We start from the raw sequence: 10413 nt of genomic DNA, 5'->3' as shown, positions 1-10413 counted from the left end.
TTAGATAGGTGTAATTAGTTTAAAATTCTTGTAATTCTTTTTTTATTTTCTGTAATTTAGTGTTTGTTTTTTTTGTAATTTAGTTTATTTTATTTTATTGTAATTAATTGTAGGTAGTTTAGGTAATTAGTTTAATTATAGTGTAGTATTAGGTGTAATTGTAATTTAGGTTAGGATTTATTTTACAGGTAAATTTGTACTTATTTTAACTAGGAAGTTATTAAATAGTTAATAACTATTTAATAACTATTGTACCTAGTTAAAATAAATACAAAGTTACCTGTAAAATAAATATAAATCCTAAGCTAGCTACAATGTAACTATTAGTTATATTGTAGCTAGCTTAGGGTTTATTTTATAGGTAAGTATTTAGTTTTAAATAAGAATTATTTAGTTAATTGTAGTATATTTATTTAGATGTATTTAAATTATATTTAAGTTAGGGGGTGTTAGGGTTAGGGTTAGACTTAGGTTAAGGGGTTAATAAATGTATTATAGTGGTGGCGACGTTGGCGACGGCAGATTAGGGGTTAATAAATTTAATATAGTTGCGGCGACGTTGGGGGGGTAGATTAGGGGTTAAAAAGTATAATGTAGGTGTCTGCGATGTTGGGGGCGGCAGATTAGGGGTTCATAAGTATAATGTAGGTGGTGGCGGTGTCCGGAGCGGCAGATTAGGGGTTAATAATATTATGTAGGTGTCGGCGATGTCGGGGGCGGCAGATTAGGGGTTATAAAGTGTAAGATTAGGGGTGTTTAGACTCTGGGTTCATGTTAGGGTGTTAGGTGCAGACATAAAATGTATTTCCCCATAGGAAACAATGGGGATGCGTTAGGAGCTGAACGCTGCTTTTTTGCAGGTGTTAGGTTTTTTTTCAGCCAGCTCAGCCCCATTGTTTCCTATGGGGAAATCGTGCACAAGCACGTTTTGCCAGCTCACCGCAACCGTAAGCAGTGCTGGTATTACAGTGAGATGTGGAGCTAAATTTTGCTCAACGCTCACTTTTCTGAGGCTAACGCCGGCTTGCAGAAGACTCGTAATACCAGCGTTGGCTTAAGGGAGCGGTAAGAAAAAAAGGCTCGTTAGCACCGCACAGCCTTACCGACAAAATCTAGGTGTTAGTGTTTCTCCCTAAGGTCGTGTCAGACCATAACATCAATCAAGAGATTGTGGTTCCTTCTTTTGTGTCCTAATACTTCTTCTTCGAAGGAACGTTTACTTCATAATTTGGACGCGGTTCGTGCCTTGAAGTTTTATCTTCAGGCTACTAAGGATTTTTGACAAACTTCTTCCTTGTTTGTTGCCTATCCTGGGAAGCGTAAGGGTCAGAAGGTCTCTTCGGCTTCCTTATCTTTTTGGTTGAGGAGTCATCCACTTAACTTATGAGACAGCAGGACATAGACCTCCTCAGAGAATTGCTGCTCATTCTACTAGAGCAGTGATTCCTCTTGGGCCTTTAAGAATGAGGCCTCTATGGATCAGATTTGTAAGGAGGCAACCTGGTCCTCCTTACACACTTTTTCTAAATTTTACAAGTTTGATGCTTTTGCTATAGCTGAAGCAGCCTTCGGGAGAAAGGTTTTGCAGGCTGTGGTGCCCTCAGATTAGGGTCCACCTCTCTTTATGTCCCTTCTGTTATCATTCAGTGTTCTCTAGAGCTTGGGTATATGTTTGCCAACAGTAAGGAATGAAGCAGTGGACTCTTCTTATATAAAGAAGGAAAACATAAATTATGCTTACCAGATAATTTCATTTCCTTCTGTATAAGGAGAGCCCACGGCCCACGCCTGTGTTCTCCGATGGGCGGCCCCCTAAATTTATATTTCTCTTCTGGCACCTTTTATACCCTGATATTTTGCCTACTGTTCCTTGTTCCCTAGACAGAATGACTGGGGGATAGTGGAAGTGGGAGAAGTATTTAAGCCTTTGGCTGGGGTGTCTTTGCCTCCTCATGGTGGCCAGGTTCAGTATTTCCCAACAGTAAGGAAGGAAGCCATGGACTCTCCTTATACACAAGGATTTGAAAAATTATCTGGTAAGCATAATTTATGTTTTTTAAACATTATTCAGAAAACACATTCAGAATTACCTTGAGAAAGTTGGATTTGAAGAAAATCTATCACATTAGTATCTAGTCTCCAAATTATGTGTGCATTTAAACAAATTTATGACGCACACAAAAATACATTCATATTGACCATCTAGATATCTGAAAGACGGGTTTTAAAATACGTAAATCGCATTGATTGCTTTTGGATAGAATTGAATTATGAAGGCAGCCTCATTAATACACTTCCAAATTTAACATTTACATCTTTATTTGGAACTGTGCTAATATCTCTTATTTCTTTAATTTTAAAATATAGGCCGGTGAGGAGGAAACACAGCAGGAACATGCTCCTCCTTCACCCAGGCATGAGAGTGGTGCAGAAGATGACACGCCACCTCAGAGAGAACCGGAGGGTACCCCTACAGAAGATACCCGTGAAGAAGCCCCTGTGCAGCAGCCCCCCTGCAGCAGCTCCCCGTGCAGCAGCCCCCCGTGCAGCAGCTCCCTGTGCAGCAGCTCCCCGTGCAGCAGCTCCCCGTGCAGCAGCTCCCCCTGATGAGAACATCCCCCCCCCCACAATGCCCGAGGTGGAGCTGAGGAGGGTCTTCCTACAGGAAATGCAGGACTCAGGATGGCACAACAGGCACACACACAGTTTATGACCAATGCAGTGAACACCCTGATAGAAGGACAAGCAAATATTGTAAATGTTCTAAATAACATATTTCAGGTCCTCCAGGAGGTGGCAACCAGACCATATCCAGAAATGGGAAGACCACAAAAGCCTGGACCATCAGCTCCTGGACCATCATCTCCTGTGCCTCCTCCATCTCCTACTCTGCCTGGTCAACCCCCAATCACTCACAGTACTCCTCCTCCCTCTCTTCCCCAAACATCTCCAATGAGGACATGTCTGAGGAGGCATTTGACCACTCCAGAGTCTCACTGTCATGGGAAGAAGGGAAGGAGGAAGAAGTAATTATGTTTATATATTATTGTTTTTAATTTAAAGTTAATGTGTAAAGGATAATTATGTGATGATGTTGTCTTCTTACACTTGTGGAGCACACTCTGTATTTAATAGGCTTCTATGGGACAGAGTCCATGGAGGCAGATTGTTTGCAGAGTGTTTTGCAAGTGTGTTGAGACAACATCATCACATGCTGTCCTTGTTGATTAGATTGATTTGTTTGTTTGATGTGATGTTCAAACGTGTTCTAATACAAACCAATGACCATTACAATTATACATGATGGCATATAACTGTGTTGATGCAAACAACATGGCTTAAACAAGAACATATGCTAACATATACTAATCCTGTTGGCTTATTGGTATATAAACATGTGCTTGTTAAATATAGCAAATTTTCACAGAGATTTCGAGTTTTGCGGTAACAGGGGTGCGTTGCTAACAAGCCTTTTTTTTAAAGCTACCTTAAGACAACGCTGGTATTAAAGGTTTTTTTAAACCTGATGTTAGCCGCAAAAAAGGTGAGCGTAGAGCAAAATTTAGCTCCACATCTCACCTCAATACCAGCGTTGCTTACGGTAGCAGTAAGCTGGCTAAACGTACTTGTGCACGATTTCCCCATAGGAAACAATGGGGCTGAGCCGGCTGAAAAAAAACCTAACACCTGCAAAAAAGCAGCGTTCAGCTCCTAACGCAGCCCCATTGATTCCTATGGGGAAAGGAATTTTATGTCTACACCTAACACCCTAACATGAACCCCGAGTCTAAACACCCCTAATCTTACACTTATTAACCCCTAATCTGCCATCCCCGACATCATCGCCACCTACATTATAATTATTAACACCTAATCTGCCGCTCCGGACACCGCCACCACCTACATTATCCTTATGAACCCCTAATCTGCTGCCCCTAACATCGCCGAACCCTACATTATATTTATTAAACCCTAACTGCCCCCCCAATGTCTCCGCAACCTAACTACACTTATTAACCCCTAATCTGCCGCAGCCAACGTCGCCGCCACTATAATAAAGTTATTAACCCCTAAACCTAAGTCTAACCCTAACCCTAACACCCCCCTAGCTTAAATATAATTTAAATAAATCTAAATAAAATTACTACAATTACCTAAATTAATCCTATTTAAAACTAAATACTTACCTATAAAATAAAGCCTAAACTAGCTACAATAGTATAACTAATAGTTACATTTGTATCTAGCTTAGGGTTTATATTTATTTTACAGGCAACTTTGTATTTATTTTAACTAGGTAGAATAGTTATTAAGTAGTTATTAACTATTTAATAGCTACCTAGTTAAAATAAGTACAAATTTACCTGTAAAATAAATCCTAACCTAAATTAGAATTACACCTAATACTACACTATCATTAAATTAATTACATAAACTAACTACAATTAACTACAATTAAATTAAATAAAGTACGAAAAACAACAAACACTAAATTACAGAAAATAAAAAAATAATTACAATTTTTTAAAACTAATAACACCTAATCTAATCCCCCTAATAAAATAAAAAAGCCCCCCAAAATAATAAAATTCCCTACCCTATACTAAATTACAAATAGCCCTTAAAAGGGCCTTTTGCGGGGCATTGCCCCAAAGTTATCAGCTCTTTTACCTGTAAAAAAAAATACAATACCCCCCCCCAACATTAAAACCCACCACCCACACACCCAACCCTACTCTAAAACCCACCCAATCCCCCCTTAAAAAAAACTAACACTACCCCCTCGAAGATCACCCTACCTTGAGACGTCTTCACCCAGACAGGCACAAGTGGACCTCCAGAGGGGCAGAAGTCTTCATCCGATCCGGGCAGAAGAGGACCTCCAGACGGGCAGAAGTATTCATCCAGATGGCACCTTCTATCTTCATCCATCCGGAGCGGAGCGAGTCCATCTTCAATCCAGCCGACGAGGAGCATCCTCTTCAAACGAAGTCCAAACGAAGAATTTTTAATTATTTTTTTATTTTCTGTAATTTAGTGTTTGTTTGTTTTTTGTACTTAAGTTTATTTAATTTAATTGTAGTTAATTGTAGTTAGTTTATGTAATTAATTTAATGATAGTGTCGTGTTAGGTGTAATTGTAATTTAGGTTAGGATTTATTATACAGGTAAATTTGTACTTATTTTAACTAGGTAGCTATTAAATAGTTAATAACTATTTAATAACTATTGTACCTAGTTAAAATAAATACAAAGTTGCCTGTAAAATAAATATAAATCCTAAGCTAGCTACAATGTAACTAGTAGTTATATTGTAGCTATCTTAGGGTTTATTTTATCGGTAAGTATTTAGTTTTAAATAGGATTAATTTATTTAATTTTAGTTATTTTATTTAAATTATATTTAAGTTAGGGGGGTAGACTTAGGGTTAGACTTAGGTTTAGGGGTTAATAAATTTAATATAGTAGCGGCGACATTGGGGGCGGCAGATTAGGGGTTAATAAATGTAGATAGGTGTTGGCGATGTTAGGGACGGCAGATTAGGGGTTAATAAAATTAAACTAGGGTTTGCGAGGCGGGAGTGCGGCGGTTTAGGGGTTAATATATTTATTACAGTGGAGGCGATGTCCGGTCGGCAGATTAGGGGTTAAAATTTTTATTTAAGTGTTTCCGATGTGTGGGGGGCTCAGTTTAGGGGTTAATAGGTAGTTTATGGGTGTACTTTAGCACTTTAGTTAAGAGTTTTATGTTACGGCGTTAGCCCATAAAACTCTTAACTACTGACTTTTAAATGCGGTAGGAGTCTTGACAGGAGAGGGTCTACCGCTCATTTCTTCCAAGACTCGCAATACCGGCATTAGGCAAATCCCATTAAAAAGATAGGATACGCAATTGACGTAAGGGGATTTGCGGTAAACTCGAGTCGCGGAAGAGAAGTGAGCGGTACACCTGTACCTGCCTGACTCGTAATACCAGCGGGCGTTAAAAAGCAGCATTGGGACCTCTCAACGCTGCTTTTTAAGGCTAACGCAAAACTCGTAATCTAGCCGATTGATTTTTTTTTTTTAAAAAAAGCCTGTATGATGTGTTGATAACATTGAATACCTAAAATAAAGTGTATTTTTGCAAAGCTAGCTTAACGTGTTTTACTTATTTTGGAAATCTATTTCATTTAAAGGAGCATAAAAGCAGAAAATTCTCTTTCATGATTTTGACAGAGCATGACATTTTAACCAACATTCACATTTACTTATATAATTTAATTTGCTTCATTATCTTGTTATCCTTTGCTGAAAGGTTTATCTAGGAAAGCTCAGGAGCAGCTAAGAACCTAGCTTCTATCTGATGATCGGTAGCTGCATATATATACCAATTGTCATTGCCTCACCCATGTGTTCACTTAGGCCTAGATTTGGAGTTTGGCGTTAGCCATGAAAACCAGCGTTAGAGGCTCCTAGCGCTGGTTTTAGGCTAACTCTGGTATTTGGAGTCACTCAAAAAAGGGTCTAACGCTCACTTTTCAGCCGCGACTTTTCCATACCGCAGATCCCCTTACGTAAATTGCGTATCCTATCTTTTCAATGGGATTTTTCTAACTCCGGTATTTAGAGTCATGGCTGAAGTGAGCGTTAGAACTCTAACGACAAAACTCCAGCCGCAGGAAAAAAGTCAGTAGTTAAGAGCTTTCTGGGCTAACGCCGGTTCATAAAGCTCTTAACTACTGTACTCTAAAGTACACTAACACCCATAAACTACCTATGTACCCCGAAACCGAGGTCCCCCCACATCGCAGACACTCGATTACATTTTTTTAACCCCTAATCTGCCGACCGCCAACTACGTTATCCTTATGTACCCCTAATCTGCTGCCCCTAACACAGCTGACCCCTATATTATATTTATTAACCTCTAATCTGCCCCCCACAACGTCGCCGCCAGCTACCTACACTTATTAACCCCTAATCTGCCGACCGCAAAGCGCCGCCACCTACGTTATCCCTATGTACCCCTAATCTGCTGCCCCTAACACCGCCGACCCCTATATTATATTTATTAACCCCTAATCTGCCCCCCACAACGTCGCCTCCACCTGCCTACACTTATTAACCCCTAATCTGCTGAGCGGACCTGAGCGCTACTATAATAAAGTTATTAACCCCTAATCCGCCTCACTAACCCTATAATAAATAGTATTAATCCCTAATCTGCCCTCCCTAACATCGCCGACACCTAACTTCAATTATTAACCCCTAATCTGCCGACCGGAGCTCATATATATATTATTATATTTAATTGTAGGTAATTGTAGGTATTGTATTTAATTAATTTATTGATAGTGTAGTGTTAGGTTTAATTGTAGGTAATTGTAGGTATTTTATTTAATTGATTTAATGATAGTATAGTGTTAGGTTTAATTGTAACTTAGGTTAGGATTTATTTGACAGGTAATTTTGTAATTATTTTAACTAGGTAACTATTAAATAGTTCTTAACTATTTAATAGCTATTGTACCTGGTTAAAATAATTACAAAGTTGCCTGTAAAATAAATATTAATCCTAAAATAGCTACAATGTAATTATAATTTATATTGTAGCTATATTAGGATTTATTTTACAGGTAAGTATTTAGCTTTAAATAGGAATAATTTATTTAATAAGAGTTAATTAATTTCGTTAGATGTAAATTATATTTAATTTAGGGGGGTGTTAGTGTTAGGGTTAGACTTAGCTTTAGGGGTTAATACATTTATTAGAATATCGGTGAGCTCCGGTCGGCAGATTAGGGGTTAATAATTGAAGTTAGGTGTCGGCGATGTTAGGAAGGGCAGATTAGGGGTTAATACTATTTATTATAGGGTTAGTGAGGCGGATTAGGGGTTAATAACTTTATTATAGTAGCGCTCAGGTCCGCTCGGCAGATTAGGGGTTAATAAGTGTAGGCAGGTGGAGGCGACGTTGTGGGGGGCAGATTAGGGGTTAATAAATATAATATAGGGGTCGGCGATGTTAGGGCAGCAGATTAGGGGTACATAGGGATAATGTAAGTAGCGACGGTGTCCGGAGCGGTAGATTAGGGGTTAATAATAATATGCAGGGGTCAGCGATAGCGGGGGCGGCAGAATAGGGGTTAATAAGTGTAAGGTTAGGGGTGTTTAGACTCGGGGTACATGTTAGAGTGTTAGGTGCAGACGTAGGAAGTGTTTACGCATAGCAAACAATGGGGCTGCATTAGGAGCTGAACGCGGCTTTTTTGCAGGTGTTAGGTTTTTTTTCAGCTCAAACAGCCCCATTGTTTCCTATGGGGGAATCGTGCACGAGCACGTTTTTGAGGCTGGCCGCTTGCGTAAGCAACTCTGGTATCGAGAGTTGAAGCTGCGTTAAATATGCTCTACGCTCCTTTTTTGGAGCCTAACGCAGCCTTTATGTGGACTCTCAATACCAGAGTTATTTTTATGGTGCGGCCAGAAAAAAGCCGGCGTTAGCTACGCAGGTCCTTACCGACAAAACTCTAAATCTAGCCGTTAGAAACCAGTAGTGTGTTGATGCTCCTTCAACACATTATACCAATAGAATGAAGTAAATTTAATAATAGAAGTAAATTGGAAAGTTGTTTAAAATTGTATGTTCTACATAACTAATGAAATATACATTTAGGATTTCATGTCCCATGACATAACATCTATAAAAAGTATAAATGATTTATTATATGTTACACAATTAAAATATCCTTTATATATCACAGGTGAATGCATATTAAAAAATTATTTCAAATACAAATGCACATGTTTTGGAAATTACAATGTATACAATTAAACACAACACATAAATTATTTGTTAATGAGAAAATATTGTTGACAAAAATATTAAAGATGGAGTATATTCATCACAGAACATTCATGGATTATCACTTGCCTCAAAATATATTCGGAATCAACAACACATTGACTTCATTCGTTTCTTCCACAATATTTTAGATCTTTTAACATCTATGTTTCAACAATGTAAAAAATTGATACACTGTATAAACTCAGAAAATCATGTTTTTAAACTTGTGTTCTCATTCGCTAACATTGCGCATTCAATATCGCGGAACAACGTGATCCAATCAAATTACGGAATTGACACCTTTGCATGTGATGCCTTACGCAACATAGCGCATCCGATATTGCGGAAGAACGTGATCCAATCAAATTATGGAATTTACACCTTTGCATATCAATAAAAATTCTATTTTTCTATTTCAAAAACTAGCATGTGCTATATTGTTAAATAGCAAGCGTGTTTGTTCTATGCAATGCATATCTTCACATAATGTAACACTAGATAACATAATACAGGTAGCCCTCAGTTTACGCCGGGGTTAGGTTCCAGAAGGAATGGTTGTAAATCGAAACCGATGTAAATTGAAACCCAGTTTATAATGTAAGTCAATGGGAAGTGAGGGAGATAGGTTCCAGGCCCCTCTCAAAATTGTCATAAGTAACACTTAATACATTATTTTAAAGCTTTGAAATGAAGACTTTAAATGCTAAACAGCATTATAAACCTAATAAAATAATCACACAACACAGAATATATAATTAAACTAAGTTAAATGAACAAAAACATTTGCTAAACCGCATTATAAACAAAATAACCACACAACACAGACTTCACTTGCATTTTTCTGCAAACAGTTCTTTCTATGCATTTCAATCTGGACTGATTTATAGACATGAAGATCTTGTTCCTTTGAAATCTGCTTGACAGCTCAGGTCTGGTTAAACTGATTAATTTCAGCTTGCTTGGCTTTGCTGCAACACAAGCGGACAGCTCCACCTACTGGCTATTTTAATAAATGCACTGCTTCTCAATGCTTTTCAATAGCAGTCACATGACTGGAAAAAAAGGTTGTTATTCTGAAATGGTGTAAATTGAACCGTTGTAAAACGAGGGCCATCTGTAATGTGATATGTGAAATATAAAATCCATCGTTGGCAATAAATATATACAGTATTTCATTAGAATAGTAAGATTAGGAAATATTTATGAAGCATCAAGGTTTAACATAGAAATAATGCGGTTATATACATCATGAAAATGTGTATTGTTTATACATTATATGTTACCTATATCAATATATAGTTTGATAATTAAATATAATAAAGCATCATAGAAAAAGATTAATCATCTAAAATATGTGTGCATTACACACAGTGATTTTTTATGTTCTACTACTACAATAAGATTTCATGTGAATTGGAATATATGTGCTGTCAACATTCAGATTATAATCTGTTTTAAATATATTATATGTATTTGTTGAGTAAAACAAAATTAGATATTAAGAAGTACCTTAGAAATGCATATCCATAAATTAATAACTGTTGTCAGCATCACTTAAGAATTATAAAAAAAAATCACTTTTATTA

This window comes from Bombina bombina, chromosome 4, assembly GCF_027579735.1.
Source record: "Bombina bombina isolate aBomBom1 chromosome 4, aBomBom1.pri, whole genome shotgun sequence".
Taxonomy (NCBI): Eukaryota; Metazoa; Chordata; class Amphibia; order Anura; family Bombinatoridae; genus Bombina; species Bombina bombina.
The sequence above is the reverse complement of the archived record's forward strand: the minus strand, read 5'-3'. Positions refer to the sequence as shown.